The sequence below is a fragment of the Pantherophis guttatus genome, chromosome 6, assembly GCF_059756535.1.
Source record: "Pantherophis guttatus breed Tessera chromosome 6, ASM5975653v1, whole genome shotgun sequence".
NCBI classification, from domain to species: domain Eukaryota; kingdom Metazoa; phylum Chordata; class Lepidosauria; order Squamata; family Colubridae; genus Pantherophis; species Pantherophis guttatus.
Window position 1 is genome coordinate 60632650 of NC_142068.1, and position 21696 is coordinate 60654345.

Consider the following 21696-nt stretch of genomic DNA (forward strand, 5'->3'; position numbering starts at 1 on the left):
CTGGGGACCGCTGTCTAGAAGGTCCCGCTATGGCAGGTGAGGGCAAAGTATGTGGAGCCGCTACTTCCACAGTCTGCGCAGGCAGATGGTGGGCAGAAACAGGAGCTGGAGGGAGTTATTGAGCCAGATTAGCGGCAGAGGCTTTTGCAAATTCTCTGTCCGAGGCCCGTTGTCTGACTTGAGCTGTCTTCTCCTCAGCCTTGGAAAGGCCCTTTATACGAGCCTTAACCCTGGCCTTAATCTTATTGGCTGCCGCAATGTTGGCAGTTCATTGCCTGGAAGAAGCCCTGCCTCTGTCGTGTTGAGGTGACCAAGATCCCTCAGCTGAAAAGGATGGCTGCCTGTCAGCATCCCCCATGTCTCCAATCAATCTCCCAGGCCAATTGTAAATTACAAACTCCAAGAAATGGACAGAAAGGTCCCAAAATGAGGTTTTGAATACAAGAAAGTCAGAAATACTAGCCTGAAATGCAGACAAAATGGCCGCTGTGATATTCAAAATGGCCACTCGTAACTGCCACAGTTCAAATAAAAGTTGATGGCTGAGGGTGCAAACGAAGTCAGATCAGGCCGCAAAGCAAGCCTGCAGACAGACTCAAAGCTGGTCAGCGGTCCAGGCCCCCATCCGCTCCGGCGGAGAATCTACCAGCCTGTGCCAGATAAATGCCGGGGAATCAAAGCCGCCCGGACTTATAGGCCGCCAGAAAACTGCGCGGGAACAATGGCCGCCGCGACTTACAACAATGTTCAAGGGTCCGCACTGTCCTCCTGGCGTGACCCTGGCGGCTAGCACAGCAATTCTCCGAGTCTTCAAACTAAAACAGCCAGCGCCCAGGCTGTTCAGGCTGGCGAGGCTGCAGCAGGAGTAAAAGCGGCTAAAATTAGAAAAAAAGCCGCTCCACCGAACAGCTGACGTTTGGGCATCAAAGGGACGCCGTGGCAAGTCGAATAATGGACTGTGCGGCTCCCGCGGCTGCCACGAAGCTCCAGACACTTTATTTAGCGAAATGGGGGTAACTGGGGTGAAAGCCAGCCAATTAGGGGACCACAGCAAGCATACAACTTGTTTTGTATGGGATTTATACTTCCTATTACTAGTTTCCTACAGAATGCTGTATAAAAACTGATACAAATGTAATTATGAATAAACAAAATACACATAATTCAAACAATTTGCTTAATTGGATCTAGGCATTCTGAAGCTTAAATCTATTTAAGATTGCAACCCCAAAATTAAACTTGGTTGCCTCCGTGAGGATTTATTAATAACTAGGGGCTATTTCCAAGAGGCCATTGCCTTTTTTGAACCTTTATTGAGAATAGTTTGATAAAACAAACACCTCTGTTGGAATCTTAAAATTGAATATTGAAGTTAAATTTCTTTAAGAGTATTTACCTGGATTGCTTATATATTTAAATTTGACTTTTAAGCTTTATTTTTTTCAATCTGATTCTTGCTAGCCAATCATCCATAATGGAGTTATGTTCAAAACATTACTTTACTTAGAATTTCCACCTAAGAGTAAATACACTAACAGCAAAATAGTCAACAAAACTGAATAACAGAACCCAAAATGGCAAACAGCATCAGTTTCCCAGAGGAAATAAGAATAGTGACATCTAGAGAGATTTCCACAGAGTACTCAGTTTCTGCTTAGGTTAATATTGGCTAATTATAATGCGTCAGTTTTTTCATGAATACAGAGTTCTGATATAATCGCATTAATAGGAAAAAACATATTTCTTTAAGTGCAACTTTAAACAAAATTTTAAAAAATACCCTCATTTGGTTCTGTAACTAACGGATGCTGGCACTACTGCAGAATAAACTAATACACAGGATAAACAGTGTTGTAGAGAGCAGTCTAGTCTGCTTTCTAATTTTTTTTGGTGGCAAAAAAATCAAAAAGTTGACTACTACACTGGAAACTTTAAGGAGGATCTATTTTCAAGTGTGAAATGTTGGCGACTCTGAGAATATATGATGCAGAAATAAGGTATCATGGGAAGAAACAGGCAAACAAAGGTCATGTTTCTAGAGAAAGGTTACTCCAGACAATAGTGGGAACAAATTTCATCTACTTTCTATTAAAACAAAAGGTCAATGTAAGTTAAAGATAAGAAAGGCCAATTCATTGTGATATTTATTATCTAACATGAGTAGGACATGCCAGAAGTAAAAGTAAAAAAAGATTGGTCAATTAATGCACTCAAAGAAAGAGTGAACTAACTATAGGTCAGAGCCATGACTTCAAAAGTTCCTATCTTGTCAATTAAAACTAAAAAAAAAAAATCACAGCAAAGCAAGGCTAAACGATTACTTCCCCAGACGGAACAGATTCTCCTCCTGGCTTAATTTACCTCCTACTAACCTCAAAGATTTTCTTTAAGAATGTATGGCAAATCCATCTTATTTCAAACCTCTTCTTTGAAATTTTAAGTCCCACCTGACAACATAACGTAGTTGTTTTTATTCAGATCATGACCTTTCCTTATTTAGATGCTCATTCTTTGAAACAAGTTATTTGTTCTAATCATCTTAGAACAAATTGACTACAGCAGATCCATACTAAGCTGTAGGGACTTGCATTACCAAAAAAAAGTTATGATATTGGTTTTTTTTTTGAAACAACTGAAAATGCAGCTAATCAATTTCTCAATCTGAATACAACTATATCAATATTTATTACGTTGTGCTGGATTTGGGGAAAGCACAGGTTTAAGATCCATTACATCCCCACCATATATTTTATTTGATAATTTACATGCAGATTTCATTTTAATTTTAAACAATACTTTTCACTTGTAAATTGCATTGTTTACAGACTTATTCTCATGCAGGCTTGTTCTCATGCAGGTGAGTACAAACGAGAAAGAAAATAATAAAATAAAGTATTTCAAATGTAAAAATGTCTGTTTAAGCCTTTTCATTAGTTAGCTCTTATTTTTTATGCATATTCAAAAAATACTTCTAAACTTCACACCAACACTTCAGATCTTTCTACAGCATAAGCTCTGCTTTAGAAAATAAGTAACAAAAGCTAAGATATTTTATCAGTTATGTAATTTTTCTTGGCCACAACCAGTCACATCGCCAGCCTCAGGAATTGGTAGAGCAATCCAGTATTTGAGTAATAACATCATCAGTGTGGGATGATCATCACACTGATGTTACCTAGTTGGGTAATGAAATGTCTGCAAGCAAATAACTAAGTCCAGAGAGCACCAAGAATACCACTTTTTATTTAATTGCATATTTATTCATTAGATTAAATGAATAAATTTAACCCTAGAAGAACTCAGGACAACTACACTTTTCCCTTGGATCTGCCTTTACTTAAACATAGCCTCAAATGACTCTGTTAGGAAAAATACACCAGCCTTCTACCTATGTTCCTTGTACGGGTTTCCTATTCTGCTTCTTGACTCTCGGCTCTTCAAGCTGGACTAGCTGACTAAACTCTCCGGCATTCAATTACTGTACTCTTGTGGACCATCCTTCCCTATTTCTGCCTTGCCCCATTTTCCCAAACCTTTGCCAGCACAAACAGTGGAGAGTAGTACCATGACATACAAGGTTGGGTTTATTCCCAATGCAGTAGCATCCTCATTTGATTACATTAGCATCCTTCTCTGCATTAAAGATTTGGCAGAAATGCATGCATGCATTTCTACTATTTACAAACAATAATACCTATCTATTATTTACAAACAAATACATTAATTTGACTTTTATGAGAAAAAATATGGCTTTTGGATATTAAAATGAACCAAAATATGTTATTATTTCCTTTTACCTTTCTATTATTGTGGTATGATCACAATTATAACACCCATGGTACAATCTAAAAGATGTAGCAACATTAAAATCCCAATGAGACAAAAAACAAATAGAAACAAAAATTAAAGCAATCTAAGAATCTTCGACACGCCCTGTGAAATGTGTCATCCAGGTAGTGTTCTATCTCCTACCACCCCTTGGTACTGCGTCACGAAAAAAATAATATTCAGCAAAATGTCTGAAAACCATAAGTCAGTGAAGGTGGGTGAAAGACCATCTCTCATGTTTGAAGAGAGAGATAGATGAAAAGGTTATTTGTAATCTCTGCAAGACACTTGATAGCTTTTCATTCACTCTCCCGCTCTCTTTTATGTTTTGATTACTTTGGTTGCTGACAATAGCAATGCATTATTCTTTCGAGAAACCGCATCATATGTCTGATCACCATCCAAATTCGGGGTTGACAGGTTGTTTGCTTGCACAAGTTCAAACAAAACACAAAACAAAAATAAAAAAAAATCTTGATTTCTGTCAGAAGTAATTTGTTTTGCTTTTACAGAGCTCAAGAAATTGTGACTTGGTTTAGCGGGGAAGAAAAATGATGACAATATTCATTCCTAGGTCTATACGGGGTCTATAAAGAGATGTGTTCACATTTTTCAATTGTTATGATGAAACCAATGTGAATTTTACCAACTCTGAACACCAACTACCCGTAGTTCTTCCTACACAGAACAATCCAATGTGCTTTCAATTTCATCACTTAACAGTGGTTGAAGCAAATCACTAATCAAATGAAATCTTAACTACCTGAATTGGTTAATGGAGTCCCCTCTCTCTATACTCTGTATGTCTAATAACTTATTAAAAGTGGGAATGAAATCAAAGTATTACCTAGTTGAGACCCATAAAAAACTTGATGTACTTTATAAAACTTAATGTAAGTTTTAGGAAACTTTTTACTCTGTTGATAAGAGATACTCTGAATGATGGGAAGGAAGCAGAGGTGGTATTCTGCCAGTTTGGACTGGTTCGCCCGAACCAGTAGCAGAAATCGCGGGTGGGTCCACCCACCTGCCCTGGCTCATTGCCATCTTAATTAGGCACATTTTTGTGTCCAGGTGCATGTGTGGAAGGGGTATGAGTGGATGGGGCGCATGCGAGCTCACACTTGCAAACCGGTAGGGAAAGTAAGTGAATCCACTCCGGGAAGGAAGTTATTCATTTTCCCCATGATTCAAATGCCTTCAAGAGGTTTGCTTTGAGACAGCCTGATTAAGATGTGCTCTTTTATCGCTTCCACAGATTGGGGAAATCAAAACCAGGAGAGGAAATTGAACATGAGGTGACCGTGCAAGAACCAGAAGTCCAATCTGGTTGGAAAGTGCTGGAAAAGAAATGGGTTAAAAATCGTATCTGTCCATCCATTCATAAGCTGGAAGCGATTGGGACTCCCAGAGTGACATCTCTTATGTAATGAGAAAGACAGCTAGGTCAAAACTTTAAAGCCAAGTCCAAATAGCGCAAGGAAGCCATTTAAGACTTATTCAAATCAGTCCTGTCCTTTGGCCTTACAGAATTCTTCAATTTCTTAATGGGGAAAAAAAAAAACAATTTTCCAACATTGCACAAGAGAGAAAACCTGAAGTATGTCTTCCTCAAAGACCTCTTAGTGTTTGCATATAGAACTTTTCTAGCACTTTCTTCTGTTTATACTGTTTATATTTTTCTCCAACCACCCCATAACTGAAAAGATTTTATCCTTTCCAGTTTAAAGGAATTTGTAGGAGAAAACAGACCAACAGGGAGATACAAAATTAAGCTGCAAGCCCCCCTACTTCCCAGATGGAAGGATAACCAGAACACAAGAGTTTCCAGCAACACGAGAACTCAGTAGTTGATTTTTTTCATAGTCTTCATTAAAACAATCTTTTTCCCAGAGCAAAACATAAATTAAAGATCTCTCTTATTGGTTTATGAATTAGAAAGTAAAAGAGCTTTTTCTCTTATTTCCCATCTTTATTCAAATCTGAAACCTTGGAATTGTTTATTTATTCACGCATCTTATTTGAAAGACTATAAATTATCACTGCAGCACAAATCACTGTGGGAATTGCTTAAAACATGTTGTGTAAGTAAAAACCCACAAACAGAACTTTCTGCAGCGTAGAATAATCTAACACAGCACATTCATTTTCATCTGGGTATTTGTACTAATATTCCAGAAAACTTCAAACAGAATACTTAAAATTATTCCATTGAGATGATGTTCTTCTAGTGTTGTAGTATTCTAGTTTATTTGTTTCCAAAGTTGCTAACAAAGTGAAATGAATATATATTAAAAAGTTAATGTAAGAAGACAGTGCTAAGGAGGCAAAAATGCAAATCAAAAATATTATTTTCAGTGCTTTGATAACTTTCTGTTATCATCTGACTAGGGTGCCTGAATCTTATCCACAACTCATTATAGCCAAGATGCAAAAAATAGTCCTAGTAATTTAGGTATTAAATATTATTAGATAAATTAATTACTATGCATCTTGCAGTATAAGTAGTCCGCAACCTACAACCACAACAGTTGCTAAGCAAGTCAGTTAAAGCGAGTCGCACCCCATTTTACAACTGTTGCCACGGTTGTTAGCGAATCACTGTTCTTAAATGAATCATGCAGTCATTAAGCAAATCTGGCTTCCCACATTGACTTTGCTTATCAGAAGCCATCTGGAAAGGTTGCAAATGGCGAAGACATCACGTCGGGACAGTGAAACTGTCATAAATACATACCAGTTGCCAAGTGCCCAAATTTTGATCAGGTGACCATGGAGATGCTGCCATTGATGTAAATGTGAAAAATGATTGTGACTTTTTTCAGTGCTGTTTTAACTTTGAACAGTCACTCAACAAATGGTTGCAAGCTAAGGACTACCTGCATTTTATATCCTCCATGCAAACAGAAGAAAAACAGCAAATACAGGAAGTCTTCCACTTATAGCCATTCTTTTAGTGGCAGTTCAAAGTTACAACGGCACTGAAAAAGGTCACTTATGACCATTTTTCACACATCCCCATGGTATCGTGATCAAAATTCGGATACTTGGCAGCTGGTTCATACTTATGACAGTTGCAATGTCCCCGGGGTCATGTGGCCATCTTTTGCGACCTGACAAGCAAAGTCGATGGGGAAGCCAGATTCACTTAGCAACTGTTACTTAATTACTTAACAACTGCAGTGATTCGCTTAACAACTGCAACAAGAAATGTTGTAAATGGAGCAACACTCACTCAACAACTGTCTCATTTAGCAACAGACATTTTGGGTTCAGTTGTGGTCTTAAGTTGAGGACTACCTGTACTAACCTGGTGGAACGTGTAATTGTTCCATTTATAAAACAGGTAAGCAATGCTTCTCTTGAGTCATGGGCCCCACAGAATTTGATCTTTGGTTTTAATACAATGCCTCTACCATCACTAGTCCCACTTCCATGAGTTCAACCAACAATGTGCAGCAGGTCATACCTAAGTAAATTTAACAAAAAGATACAAACACTATGCAAACTTCCAATATAAATTATATATAGTATACTCCATTGGATCTTGAAAGAATTAATACAGGTAGTCCTCGACTTACAACAGTTTGTTTAGTGACCATACAAAGGTTCAACAGCACTGAAAAATGTGTCTTATGACCGATTTTCACAATTACAACCTTTGCAGCATCCCCATGATCATCTGATCCAAATTCAGATGCTTGGCAACTGGTTCATATTTATGACTGTTGCAGTGTCCCAAGATCCAGTGATCCCCTTTTGCGTCCTTCTCCCAAGTAAAGTCAATGGGGAAATCAGAGTCACTTAACAATCAGGTTACTAACTAATCAACTGCAGTGATTCATTTAACAACTGTGGCAAGAAATGGGGGCAAAACTCACTTAACAAATGTCTCACTTAACAACAGAAATTTTGGGCTCAATTGTGATTGTAAGTTGAGGACTATGCCTTTCTACATTCAGACATGAAATGTTGCACAAACTGTAGCCCAGATTCCAGAGATATTCACACTCTGCCCAAACACTCCCAGGTACCACACATAGAATTTTATATCCTTTTCCAAAGCCCAGGGTTTTGGGGGAAATCTGCCTGTAAAAATAGCACATCAATCCTGCTGAATCCTTGATTCTCAATGGCTGTGTCAGTGTGTCACATGGATTCTCACAAACATGCTGCTAGCAAAATGTACAGAATTTGTCATTAGCTAGATCTGAAGCCAAGAAGACACTCTGATATATACAGTAAAGAGAAATAAAGGTAAAAAGCTCAGGATTGTAGTGGATAACACAAATAATTGCCTTCAGCAAGAATTCTGGATTGAACAATGCAAACAGTGCAAATAAATGCATTCTAACAAAGATATTGATATCCCTACCCATATTACCTTTTAGTTTATAAAATAGAAACAGCAACACACTGAATATGGGCATCAACAATGCAAGAACCATGAAGCAGGAGTTACAAACATAATTTACAGGAGAATTGGCTTAACGGCCAGCTTCCTGAACAATCAAACATGCGGGACTCGAGGAAAAACCTGCAGTAATCAATTTACATAAGGCATATTGACTATGCTACTGAACAGCATGGGGGGGGAGGAATCACAATAGAAAAATACAAAATAAACGGTCACCTGAACCAAGGGAACTTAGTGCCCCGTTGTCATGTGCCCCGCTGTGTAACAGAGCACCACAACACTGCAGATAACCACTTGGCATCACAGACCCTGCCAACATTTCTTTAGCTGCAAGGATTACAGATCTCTGAAACATGGAGATAAAAGCTGGATAAGACACTGTTGCAGCCAACAAATCTGACTGGAAAGGCAAAAACAGAATTTGCAGACCACATGCTACCATGCATCTACTGTCAGAATGCTTCCTATATTACCTATATTACCTATATGACCAAAATAAATATTATCTATCATCCATCCATCCACCAACCTATCTACCTACCTCTACATTACACATGGTCAAGTAAGATATCGTGAATCAGAGATATGGGACCTTCTGGATATTGGGACTCTCAGTCCTATATAATCCCTGGGGCATTGCCACTGTTGGCTACAGTAGATCTGATTCATAGACCAGAGGGTTACCAGATGGCCTAACCTTGCAATAAATTCGTTGCACTCTGAAATTACTCTAAGCAGTGGATTCTCAATTTTTTAGCATATTAAAAAAACCATGCTAATAAAGGAAGAGAATGGGACAGAAATGGAAATAGTACTGAAATAGCACTGAAGAAATTAAAGACAGACTGAGAATGATGCCTGTCACAGATAGTACCAAGTATAGTGGTAAATTTAATTTCAAAATACTAAATACTCATGAATTCCTGGTGAATAACTGTTATTGCATAACATCTTCTGCTCATTATTCTTCTACACCACCCATTACAGCATAAGTTGCTCATTAAGAGATGATCACCCTGTAATATAGTTCTGATGCCAAATAGCTGGACATAGTTTGATATTTCCTTTTACACAAGAAGAAAGTGCACAATAACATGACTAGGAAGTCAATCACGTATGATAAGTAATATTGGTGTACCCTCCCACAAAAAACAGCATTCTTTAGTAATTTGTGGTACGGAGAAAAAGTTTTGCATTTTGTTTGTCTGTTTTATGATGCACTACATCTTCTACATCAGATGCTACTAAAATGTAATACAACAATTTTTGGTGATTATACTCTCAATTGTTGCAATAAGGCTAGTCAAAATATAATAGAAAAATGTAAGTGAAACTTAGCTGGTTTTCCTCAGGCAAAAGGATATTTAGAATCAGATTATTATTTGTTAATTAGCAAGCTACAGACCTGTAGTCTTATCAGAAATTATTAAACTGGACTAGTCACATCCAAACCTAATTAACCAGTGTTTTAACTACAATCAGTGCTCAAGTTACAATCAATAATTTAATGCTCCAAGTTACAACAGAGCTCCACGTTAACTGCTCCAAGTTACAACAGAGCACCCCCAAAAACAACCTACTGATGATGATTTTTGGAATTACAACAGCCACACAACTCTCTCCCCTAGTCACATGATCACATTTTGGGCACTTGACAATTGACTCATCTTTATGGCTGTTTGCAACATCCCATATCCATTATTATGATTAGCAACATTTTTGATGTTTCTGGCATTTACTTCCAGTTTTGGCAAAGAACCTTCATTGGGAAAACTGTTTCACTTAGCAACCTGGCGTTTACTTAACTGCTGCAAAAAAATGATGAAAAATTGCTCCATTCATATCATGCCTCAACTTCTGACTGCAACAACTACGCCTGTAATTCTGGGCTCAATTATGGTTTTAAATCAAGGACTACCTGTAGGCACAAAACCTTATTTCTTTTTCTATACTGTATAGTTATACCCAAAAAAGCTAGGGGAAAAAAAACACACCAAAGCTCAAGGTCAAGTTCAATATTACAAATTTAAAGGCTAGAGGAAAGGAAGTTGCCTGAATGCCCACAAACAATTCAAAATATATGTTTTTGAGTAGGACTGAGATATTAAGGTTTGAATAGAGTGGGGAGAGTGTTCCATCTGGATCAAATAAAGCAAGATAATTTTGAAAATATTGTCTAGGCTTCATAGCATCTAATACTTAGTTCCACAGAAACAAACTATTTTTCTTTATATTTGTGACTGCCTTTTTCAGGAAAGTCCTCAAGATCTAGGTATTGGTAGAAACCTTTCCCTTTAGATGAAGACTCTTGATGCTAAATCCCCAGCATATGGTACAACTATATATCACATATAACTGTAATAGCGTATAATGGATATTTTTCTGGTTCATTGCCAGATTTAAATTTCTAGATGTCATCAGTGACTTGCCAGATATGGAGACTTTTACCCAATTTCTTCAGAAACCGCTTTCTGTCTCAGGGTTGTTGTGCCACAATTCTCACATCCTCCATACTACACTTCATGCTGGCTGAAGCTTTCACAAACTATGATTCAACCACATCTGGACAGCTGAAAGTTTCAACAATATATATGTTGTAATACAAATGTTAAGCATTATAAAAATGTGTTAGTGAATGTTTTCCGAAACTAAGAAAAGATTCTTTCTAACAAAAAATGATGAATGATGTGATGCTGAAGTACTATTTCTGCAAAAGATATAACATACTTTTTTTTTAAATTAAGTTTAGGAAAAGGACAGCCAATAGACCTATACAGCCTGCTCATTGACTCATAGTTGGCATTCCTCTTACCTCATTTGCTGATGTACTTCTAGGAAGTGATTGTTATTCCCTTGGCTTCTGGTTTTCAGATTGCTTACTAAAGAAGAACTGTAGCGTAACCATTATGAATCAAGATATCCTGGTTTCAGGGTTCCTTCAGAATTCCTCTGGAATTCTCTGGATTGGTATTTTTTTTCAGCCTCGGGTGAAAGGTTTAAAAACCTTTATTTTAATAGGATGAAGATTTTAAATGTAGGTTTTAATCAAATATTCAAAATAAAGGTACTGGCCAGATTTCATGTTCAGAACAATTCAGAACAAACAGTCCAAACAGTCATAAGTCTATCAAATAGAGCTCAAAACTAAATATCTGAATTTTGAAATTTTCTAGGTGAGACCAAGTTGTATTATTTTCCACAATTCAAATGGTGAAGAAAAACAGAAGCAGTCTAGGAGTAGAAATGGTATGGATTATCATTGCTCTCTCATTACCTTATAGGATTCCTACATGAATTTAAATAACATATATTTTAATGACATGATAAATTATAACCACTGGTTATTTTCTTGAAAAGCTCCAAGAAAGGCTTCTAAGTATATTCAATAGGAACATTGCCAATTGTGTTGGCACAACACTAATTTTTCAACTTATAACAACATCTACAGCACACTTTGGCATCTCCTACGGTTTATTTGATTTTGCATTCTGTGATGTTTTTCTTCAATCCTCTGAAGAGATAATCCCCCCCATCCTCATTTAAAATCTATTTGCTTATTTGACATATACCCAAAATATAATTACTTTGCATTATCAGTGATAATACTACTTACAGGAATAATGTAATTCATGTTTCTTTTTTAAAAAAATGTGCTTCTATTTTTTTTATTTTTTAAAAATGCTTGCACTTTGCTGTATATAATTCAATTGTTTTCTAAAAACATCCTGGGCCAAAACTAAAAAAAAAAGTTTACGCTGGTTTTAATGTCAACATGTGCAAACATACACACAGTGTCGTATTTCACTAGTAGCACAGCATGATGCTAGAATCAGAGGTAGCTAGAAGACATTTGTGCCTTCTGATGTGGTCATGGCAACTGGAATATGGATTGCTAGTCAGAAAGGAAGCATGTTTTTCCTCTTCTAATAAATTCAAAGATTTGCTGGACCTGATCATCGCCTCTTCTTAAATCCCTTGCTCAATTCTTTTTACATCTAAGTTAGCTAGTTCTCAGGGACAGGTCATTAATCTTCACCATACTTTTAAGTTGTCTTGTTTTACTACAGCAGTTTAAGAATAATAGCAGTTTCTCCAAAATCACATGTCTTATCTAGCTTTAACATAATAATACTAGCACTTTTACAAGATTGTTAACTCTCCCGTATTACAGGGGAATAGCAGGGAGGCTAGAAAATAGTAAGAGTAATGCTATCCAGAGAATTCCAGAGGAATTCCGAAGGAACCCTGAAACAGGATATCTTGTTTCATAATTGCTATGCTACAGCTCTTCTTTAATAAGCAATCTGAAAACCAGAAGCCAAAGGGAATAACAATCACTTCCTAGAAGTACATCAGCAAATGAAGTAAGAGGAGTGCCAACTTTGACAAGCTAGCCTAAATTCACAAAAAATATTACTGCATTCCCTGCAACTGCAGAATCCAAACCAAGGACCTTCAAAGCTAAATCTCTTCTTTTGGCTTAAGAAAGCAATATGAACAATGTGACTCATGCGCAAACATGCTTTAAAATTTTGTTCTGCTAGAACACCATTCTATTACAGTTAAGTGACCTCAATTTTAAACTTGTGTTTTCAATCAAGTGTAGTGTTTTCACAAGATTACCCTTGGCACTATAGAGTTTCCAAACTGAATGACAAATCAAAATGCTGCTTATTTTAAAGTTTAAATCAGGCAGCACAAAATTTATTCACAGAACTATCATCTCAGAAAATACACATTTCCCATAATTTGCTCACTCTTTTTCTATCACTTTTCAAGTAACTCCAACCAGCAATGCTTGACAATGTATATAGACTGGCACACAATCCAAAATGCAGAACACAATCTTTGCTATTTTCTTTGTCACTATGTGTCCAGAATGTAATGTGATGGATGTTCATCCTTTGGAGAAGGAACTAGTACGGCTGTTGTAAGAAATCACAATCTGAGCAACTAGAAATGTACAGAAATTAACACAAGACCATTTTGTGAAGACTGCTACCCTGGTTCATATGTCAACAACCTGTGTTTTCTTCTGTCCGTAACCCCAGTAAAATAATTTTAAACTTCAATAATCACTGCCATTTCAGAAGAACTTACATTTTGATATATTAGACAATATTTGAAAAATAGTTTTCAAATTTAAAAAAAATCCGGAGTTGATAGTTAAGCAATAAAAACTATATTTTTATAAATACCTAATGTGAATATTTTGTTCTAGGTGTGACAGTATTTTAAAGTTAGTATTTTAATATTAGCAAACATTAGGATCATTATCAATATTAATAAAGTTATAACTTATATGAGGAGGCATCTAGGCATAATACAAGACACAAAAAAGTGAACCTGGCCAGCTCTAATGTCATGTTGTTCTATAAAGGTGATTAACTCACAACATGTGTTTAACCAACTAATTGGTTTTTTTAAAATTTTATCTAGCTAACCGAATTGAGAAAATCATTGTAAAACTACCTTTTGATCCTAGAAAGAAGGAAATGACACAACTCTATCACAGGCACACGTACTATCATGTAAGCCGAAATAATGCCAAAAATGTCCCATCTCCAGCTGTTTTCCACTGTGAACTCCCAAAGATCGTACAGAATCATTGAGTCTGTGAAGCTCATAAGCAGTCATCCTATTTTTTTAATAGTGAAAAGGGCTATTATTGTACACTCATAACATCAGAATTTTGCACTTGATTACCAAAGCGCCTTTGACACATTCCACAAAAACAGCATTATCCAATTGTGTAATAATACCACAAGGGAGATAGCAAAAGACTTTGAACCAGAATCAAGGAATATATGAAGAGATGATAAAACCAAACAAGGTTTAGCTGGCTAGGACACTTTTCTTCCTTCCTTTTTTTTTTTTCGGTGGGGAGGGAGGGAGTTTAAGTCAATCTAGACTCCTGGTGATTTCCTGAATTGTCCCTAAATTTTTCTTGGCAAGATTTTGGAAGTGGTTTGCCATTGCCTGCTTCCTGGGGTTTAAGAGAGTGACTAGCCCAAGATCAGATTGCGAGATATAGTTTTGCCTTATGCACTACACTAGCTGGATGATCAACTAGCATAGTGTATAAGGCAGAACTATATCTCGCAAATCTCTCAGTTTCTAGCCTGATTCTTTAACCACTATACCAAACTGGCTCTCCTAAGATATCATACTTCTCTTTTCCTTTTATTGCACTAAGACAGCAGTGTGCAACAGGACATCTCATAAGCAACAAAAGCTGCACCACATAAGTGGGTGGCCCAATTCTTGTCTTTTGAGGATGTCAGAAAAAAATGTTGCAATTATATAAGGCACCCACTTATAAAATAAGCCTTAAAACAATAGAACACTGCAATTCTCAATCTCAGTAGCTTTTAATGGTACAATCAAGAAAGGCTCTGGAAGATGCAAAAGAAGTGATCCAACACAACAAGTTAATTTAACAGAACTGAAGAAGAGTGAAAGAAAAAGTAAACTATCTGGAAAAGCCCAACCAAGTAATTTTAATATGGAAGATTTCAGAGTTTTCATTACTTTTACCAAGAAAAAATAGATAAAGGCAACCTTAATTAAAGTAGCAAAAAAGCATTGAATTGGTATCGATCTACATAGTACAATAAAATGCTTAGCAGAAGAGATGAAAGAGCAGCTAAAAAATAAATTTATAGTGGGTAGATTAGTCTTTTTTCTGCACATATTTCACTGTAACATAATACTGCACTGGCTTGATTTTTTTAAAGAAATATGAGGTTTATGTAATAAAGTAATGAATTGTTCATAGTAATATTGAATCTGCACATATCATATTTCTCATTATATTCACAATTTTTTATAGGTCTCCTTTCTATATATTTGCTTAGCATAGTGGGATTTGGGGGCCTCTTTAAACTATGTTTATTTGTTTATTTATTAATCATACTAATATGGCTGCCAATCTCACAAAAAGTGACTCTCAGCGGCCATATAAATGTGATTAATAAATAAATAATAATGTTACTGTGAGCAAAGAACCACAATTATTAGACAGTGCTGCAGCCAAGCTAACATGCATTTGAAGTAATAGAGGTGTTCAGTCTTTGAAATGGAAAACTTCCCCAATTGTTATTTCAACATCTCCTGAGAAAAATGCCAGATTTAAAAAACAACCAAAATCTTTTTTAAAAAATCTACCAATATCATTAAGATTCTTAACTTTCTGAGCCCCAGCAAGACTCCTGAATCAAGGCTAGAGATCTCTGAATGGTAAGAGTTGTAAGTTGTAAGGATTTGGTTAGGTCATCACGCCCAACCTCCCACTTAGTGCAGGAATTCAGACTTTAATTCAAACAATTCCAATAAATAGTCAACCTAGGGTCAACTCACAAAATGGATTTTCCTCATCATCATAAACCAACTCTTTATAGATACCTAGAATGAAGGAAGTTTTTAAGTCAGGTCCACTTTGGTTTGAGCTATAATACTGGCATTGTGTATCTAAGATTGGCAAGCAGATGTGATAAAGACATTAGAAAAATCAGCCAAAACTGTGAGCAGCTGATTTCCTAGTTATCTATGATAAATAAGAATTTATTCAGAAGATAAAGCAAGAAAAGCATTGACTATTATTGCTTTTCTATGTGGAGCCACAAATTACTAAGACGGTTTATACATGGTGACAAAAGGCAAATATAAGCTATATGTGAGCAATTTGTTTGAAAAATTAGTTGTTTTCGAGAAGGGGATGTCCTTAGCCTGGCTGTGTTGATTGAGTTGCTGAGATTTTTAGTTCTCTAGCAACCAGAAGGAGCACTCTGTCAACTTCTGCCTTGGTGCATTAAAAGAAAATTAAAGTCAGAACAGTATGATTTTATTCTATCTCCTTTTTTTTAATTCAAGCAAACCTATCAGTAGTATCCTGAAACATCAGTAACATTTGTCAGAATCAAATCGGATCCATCTTATCTTTTCAATGGCATATGAAGTGAACCCATTGCATTTTTATCAGAAGTTCCATGGTTTTCAATAGCAGTACTCAGAAATAACATGAATCAAGGTACATCTTAACTAACTAGGTCAGGTATGATTAGATTTGAGGCTGCAAGATAGTTTCTGGACATACCACTGATGGTAAGTCTACCAGACATTTGATATTATCCTGCTTTATGCCATCAGTCAATATATTGAAACCATTTTTTTTTAAAAAAAGGCAACTAAGATGTTTTCAGGGCCCCACCTGACAGAAATTTATCTTCACCTACCTTAACCTGAACAGTTATCAATCTACAGCCATAGCTCAGTACAAGACACTTTTAAGTTGATGGTTTTAACAGAAGTTTTAGTACTGGAACTCTAGACATTCATATGTTATATCAACAAGAGCTCTCTGATGAACTGACAATATTAAAAATGAGTGCTAGTGGCATCTTTTTACTGTTTCAGAACAGTTCTTATTTTTCTCCCATTTAGTAAACATGCAAGGACAAAAGGTATTACTCAGGGTGCCGTCGGCTAGACAATGTCAGCTGGCGACCCCCAGGGGTAGAGCTTTCTCTGTGGGCGCACCCACCCTCTGGAATCAACTCCCCTGGGGCTCTGGTTGGCCCCTGACCTACGCACTTTCCGCCACGAACTGAAAACATGGTTGTTTAAATTGCCCAACCTGGACTGATGGGGTTCTGATTATTTTAATGTGTTTTAATATGTGTTCAATATGTATTTTTCACATGTTTTACTTGGATTGGGATTTCTTGATTGTTGTGAGCCGCCCTGAGTCTCCGGAGAAGGGCGGCATATAAATCAAATTTATATATATATAAATATATATATATATATTACTTGGCTTTCAATAGCGATTCATAGGAGTGAGTGAGTGGTAACTCCAGAACTCCAGCTACATAAAAAGTCACTTTGCAAAAGTTGTTCAATTGAACCTAAAGAGAAACATCCCATAAAGAAAACTTGCTCAGGTAACATATAGTAATTGGAAAGCCTCCTTAGAATTTGACACATTAAGGAAGAATTCAGCTCTGATAAGAGATCCATTTATGTTCTGTAAGGCTATATACCTAAAGCCACAAAGGGGAAGTCCAAATCAAAAAGTTGATTGCAAAGTTTCTCTAAGAATCTAGTTCTCATTTCATAAAAAAAAAAAAGAAGCTGATTTATTAAGAATACAAAAGTGATACAGGAATCAGTTAACTGACCCCGCCCAGAATCAATCACCCCTTAAACCAAACCCATCAACAGTTTTGTATTTCTATTCTTTCAAGAATGTTCATACTTTTGGAGTTTGTCCAGCTATCAGTAGTTTGTTCTCTTTAAGGATCAAGAAACAACAGGCAAATTTTTATATGTATTTCTTAAAGGTGCAGTCTAAAGTATGCTGGAGCAAACTGTTATGATTAATAGTTTTATGAAGAGATATGGAGAAAGAAGCATTTCAGAGAGTTCCCTTAAACTTGTTAGAATCTCTGTGACAGCTAAACTGTTACTGAAACCTTTTCTTTCTAACCTTTAACCCCAAGGTCACCATCCACATAGCTGCTTATTAACAAGAGAAAGTTCCCATGCAGGTTTCCTCTTTCATTTATTTATTTATTTAAAAAATATATGCAGAGTTCACCAGATAACCCTAACAGACTTCAAGCAGGCTTGTACTAATCAAAAATAAACTCCAAAGTATTCATGCAATGATTAAGGCTGATTGCCAGCTAAAACTTCATGTGTTGTAGGCACCAGCCCTGCACTAAGGGTGGTAGTTAGGTTAACTAGATTTTAGAATTCAAAAAGCAATCAGCATGATGGAAAGTGACCTGTAAATAATCTTTTCAAAGCAGCTGCAGTACTATAGGGTGCATTTAATCCCAATTGGAATTTATATCCAGGTTAACTAATACTGTATACAGTTGTATTGTTTTCTGAATATAGAACTATATCCTTGGTTTCAAAATCAAAAAATCATTTTTGAAACTACAGCATCCTGTAAATATTTAAATTCCATCATATGAACTAATTATCCGCAACATAACCTGCTCCTAAATTTTTCCTTCTCCAGATGCTATCAGTCACAAATGATCTGTATCAAAAAGATATGAATTTCAACATAATCATTTACTGTAGCAACTGTGTCCTCTCTATACCGGTAACCTTTTCAATGAAGCTTTAGTTTATGTCAAGAAGTAAGTAGTTTTCCATGTTTTACTGACTGCACAATGAAACTGCTCTTATTTACAGAACTTTTTGATAAAGTTACGGATAGAAGTGCCTTATCATTTTCCCGGTTATGTTCCTGGAAACTTTTAAGTTCTTTAAGATTTTTTTTTTTATTATGTCACAAATTCTAATCTGCACTATGAACTATTGGTAATACTTTTATTTCATAGGATGTTGAGCAAACTCTATTTACCTCAATACAAGAATGACAACTCCTACAACATAATTTTTTTTAAAAAATTGTAATTTGATACAAAGTCAAAAAATCATGACAGCAGTGCTTTTTAAAAGTGTGTTTGCACCATTGTCGAAGTGTAGATTAGATTCTTTTCTGATTAATGAAGTGGCACTGATCATTGGAAAATCTGCTGTAGCCTATTACAAGATCTGAAAAACATAAAAATACAAATGTACATCTGTACTCCTGAACCACAATCAACTGAAGCTATTTCACACTACTCTGAATCCACATTCTAAGTATCAGCATAAATTGGCTTATTAAATACAAACATTCATAAGTGCAATTTGTAAAAACTGTTTTTTTAGAACCAGTTTATTGGCACAAATATACCAGGGATACAATCAAGATCTATTGAAATAATTTTTTACTGCTTGGAATCAACAGACTGAACTTCCTGTATCACCAACATCAATGAAAAACATTTGCTTGATTCTTACATAATAATGTTCGTTTTACTTTCTATTTTTCCCAAATGTTTCTCAACAGCAATACCAATTAATCTCTCTTCCCACTGTTTTATAGCCAATTACAAAATATAGAAGAATATATAAGTGTAATTAATTGGCTAAATCACATCTTGCATTTAATGTCTTACGCTTAATCTTATTAGGTTTTCTATCATATCATTCCACAAACTTTCTGGGCAGAAAAAGTGGGTACTCAGCAAACTCAGATAACTGTTGCTTTCTTTTATTTTTCTATGTTATACTTTTTTGAGAGTACATAATTGAGAGCCTTCATTACTTCTATGCATATTTATTGTTTGTCATCAACTTTAAAAGGCAAACACAAGGATGTTTTAAAATAATCAATTTTCAAAAATTATCTTCCTTCCTTATGTAATGCAAATTGTAAGACAATGCTGACACATTGAAATTCTTAACTAAATCTTGAATTCTGTTTTTAAACACTAACACATTTTCCCTGAAAACAAAGCAAGGCTATCCTGGCCACCTGTCAGCCTGGGTCAAAAAAAAACAACCCTACACTTCCAGTGAAACTATCACCTTTTTTATTAACACAATTACATGGCCGCTTTCTGGAAAGAGATAGTTGATTTTTAATGTTTTATTTAGATGCTGAATTTTAATCCTTGCAAACCTTGAAAGAGTAAAGAAGAGTCAGATTGGTATCTTTGGCAAAAGGATGCAACTTGGGGTTCTATTTGAATTATTTGGCAACAAAAAGAGTTTTTGTGCAGGGGAACAAAAATCTCAGCCCATTTCAAGCAAAAAAAAAAAAAAGTCAGTCAGTTAAAGCTTTTGGGTCCTCGAGGAAAATACTCTTCGCCTGACCAATATCAGAGTGATAGAAAAATCCCGGGTCCAGCGGAGTTGCTAAGGAGCTGATTTACTCCGCGATGTTTCTCTTGTTTATCCGTGTAGATGGCAACACCTATTCAAAGACGATCAGCCATTTCATTCCTGAAAAGGCAGCACTTCAATTTTCCATTTACTCCGACTCGGTGGGTTCCAACAGGGGGAGAAGAGCAAAAGAGGGGGGTGGAAAAAAAAAAGATCGCGGCAAATAAAAAGTGCTCGAACCGCCAAGCCCGCTTCCCCACCCCACCCCACCCCCACCCCCACTAACTAACGCAGCAATTATTATGAATATTGTGACGCAAACGTCGTAATCTATCCAGCTCGGAAAGAGGGGAGGGGGGGTCGTTTAAAAAAAAAAAATCTGGACTAGGAGCAAAACTAAAAAGCAACCCAAGATGGTTATCTATCTATCTCTATATCTCGTGCACCTTTCGGACCGCAAAGCACACCGCTTTTCCAGGCGGAGGAATAAAACAAAACAACTGCAAGCCCACTTTGCAAACGTCACAATGAAAGCGGGCTCTCAAGAACGCGTTCCCGGGGGGGGGCGGGAGAGGGGGAACGGCAGGGCTCGAATCGCAAACGCCTGGGCCCGGATCGACCCCCCCCACCACCACCACCACCACCTTCTCGCTCCCCCGCTTCCCCTTTCCCGGGTCTCCGGATTTCTCCTGCAGCGTTCCCGGATCCCACCTTCACCAGAGGGCTTCGAAACTGCTCCGATGCGGCTCTAGCGCAGCTCCTTCTCCCCACCAGAGCGAGCAAGCAAGCTCCCTCCCCTCAAGCTCCCTTGCAAGTCCCAAGGAGTTTGGGAAGAGCGGGCGAGCTCCAGGGCTCGGACCGATCACACCCACCCGGCCTCGCTTTGCCATCGCTTCTTCGCCTCCTGGCGACTTCCAGCGGCAGGAAGAAAAACTTTCTTCGGCTCGCCTGCAACTACAAGGGGGAATCAGAAGCGCACCAGGCAAGAAGTAGCTTCCCCGCCGCCTCAGGAAAAAGGCACTTTCCGACCTAAAGCTGCGCCGAAGGGTCGCTGTTGCCGGCTCCCTCCCTCGATGCCCCCCCCCACTCTTCCCTCCTCCGTTGTCTTGGCCGAGACTTTGGCAGCGCTGCAAAGCCTGGGTTACTACCCTGCTAATCTGCTGGCAGATGTTGTCCATCACACTCCGTCCTAAGTAAACAATGCGGAGCCCAGCAAAACAAAAGACTTCCACTTCACCTCATTTAACGTCTCTCACTTCTTCTCTCGGCCGGAGCGGGGGAGGGAGGCGAGGGCTTGTGGTGTGTTGTTTTTTTTTTAAAATGGGAGGATGGAAAAGAAGAGCAGCAACTTATTATCTACCCCCCCGCCCGTTTGTTTCTTCCGAGCAACAACAAAAACAGGCTCAGATACTCTTTCGGTTTATTATTTTTTTTCCCCTTCTCTCTTGGGGGGGGGGGGTGTCTGCGAAGGACGGGCGAGGAGCCCCCAAGAGACTCTCACTCGCTTCCTTTCGCCAAAGCCCGCCCGGCTCCCCTAAAGGCCAGCGCCATCCACGCTAGCCGTGTCAAAATAAATTGGGAGGGGTGGGTGGGCATCGTAACCGAAAAGTGGGAGGGCGGGACGCGCACACACACATACACACAAACCCACACAACACCAACACCACCCCCACAAGAGCAACTGCGCGCGCTGGATCCGAAAGCGTTTCCCACAAATC

General features: G+C 37.5%; 1 protein-coding gene across 34 annotated transcripts in view; it reads right to left on the bottom strand.

The window, feature by feature from the left end:
- The window catches only part of CTBP2 (C-terminal binding protein 2), a 257292-nt gene that overhangs the window by 234446 nt on the left and 1150 nt on the right, over positions 1-21696 (bottom strand). For 3 of the 34 annotated variants that reach the window (XM_087871617.1, XM_087871610.1, XM_087871613.1), the window contains exon 1: positions 21216-21553. The exons of 24 other annotated variants lie outside the window; for them this stretch is intronic. The gene's annotated coding sequence lies outside the window, so the exon portion shown is untranslated. Of the gene's footprint in view, positions 1-20689; positions 21085-21215; positions 21652-21696 lie in introns of those variants that run through there. 7 more of the 34 variants (XM_087871599.1, XM_087871623.1, XM_060682980.2 and 4 more) reach the window with 7 other exon arrangements.